Genomic DNA, 1,472 nt, shown 5'->3' on the forward strand with positions numbered 1-1,472 from the left:
CCCACCCCAGCCATTCCCTCCCCTCACCCCACCCCTGGCCTTGGCTGTAGCTCATTTCTCAGCTGTGGAGCCAGCCACACGGGGCCCTCCAGGGGGTAATTCGGTTGCCCCTGGTAAGTGAAAGGATTATCCTCAGTTTTGATTGTCCTTTTTTGTAATCCTCCTGCTGTTCTGTTCTGTTGTGCTGTGCAACATTTTGCTACATAGACTATTTTATAGCAGAAAGCTAGAAGAATATTTATTATGAATATTAAAGCAATAGTGCATCAATGAAAAGGCGGAGACATTAGGAATTGTGTAAATGCTTAGATTCACTTTTGGTGGATTTTTTGTACTTTATTTATAACTAATAAAAATGAACTGCATTGCTAACTACACCTCACTTGTGCAGGGTGCTCATTTCTATGCAGACCCAGAGCGTGTCCAGACAAAGCCACTCACAGACCTCTGTGTCCAAGAGCTGAGGATACAGCAAGTGTTCCTTCCCTACTCATCTTCCCCCTCCTCCTTCCCTGTCTTTCTTCTCCTTCCCTTTCCCTCCCCCCTTCTTCTTCTTCCTCTGCTTCCTCTTCCTTCTCTCTTATTTATTATTTTATTTTACATCTTTATCTCTCAAGAATCTGTTCTGTGCTGTGAACCAACCATCGAAGTAACCTGCTTCCTAAACTTTAGTTTATGGGTCTTAACGGGGAAACTTCCCATTTTTTATCGATTTTCAAGTGTAACCTTTTGTGATTTGAACAGGAGGGTTCCTCAGTTTCCCTGTAGGGGAGAAGGAATTTAATTTTTGACAGTTGGTATGTATTTCTTATTCCTTTGTGAGAGCCCAGACTCAGATGCTCGGTGTTGTCTAGAATCTGTTCTCAGTGTGTGGGTCAGTGAACTGAAAGATGGCTTTTTTTCATAAAGTATAAACAGAACCTATGTTAATGAACTCTACATTTTTTTTAAAGTTTTTTTTTTAATTGGGGAACAGTATGTTTTTCCAGGACCTATCAAGCTCCAAGTCAAGTAGTTGTTTCAATCTAGTTGTGGAGGGTGCGGGGATCGAACCGGCAACCTTAGTGTTATGAGCACTGCGATCTAACCAACTGAGCTAACTGGACGCCCCAGTGAACTTTAAATAAAAAGTGATAAACTTTATTTTTACAGCAGCTTTAGGTTTACAGAAAAATGAGCAGAAGGCAGAGAGTTCCCATATACTCTCTGGCCACTAGAACCCAGTTTCTCTATTATTCACATCTTGCCTTAGTGGGGTACATCATGAAAATAAATGAGCCAATATTGATACATTATCATTGAGTGAAGTCCATAGGTTTACATTAGGTTAATGAATATTTAAATCCCTAGTTCTTTCTCAAGTGAGATGACCCAAAATTCTGTCTGGAGCTTTCCACATATTTCCATCTATGTCTCTCTCTCTCTCTCTCTCTCTCTCTCTCTCTCTCTCTCTCTCTCTCTCTTTTAAAAAG

This window comes from Hipposideros armiger, unplaced genomic scaffold (assembly GCF_001890085.2).
Source record: "Hipposideros armiger isolate ML-2016 unplaced genomic scaffold, ASM189008v1 scaffold_186, whole genome shotgun sequence".
Lineage (NCBI taxonomy): Eukaryota > Metazoa > Chordata > Mammalia > Chiroptera > Hipposideridae > Hipposideros > Hipposideros armiger.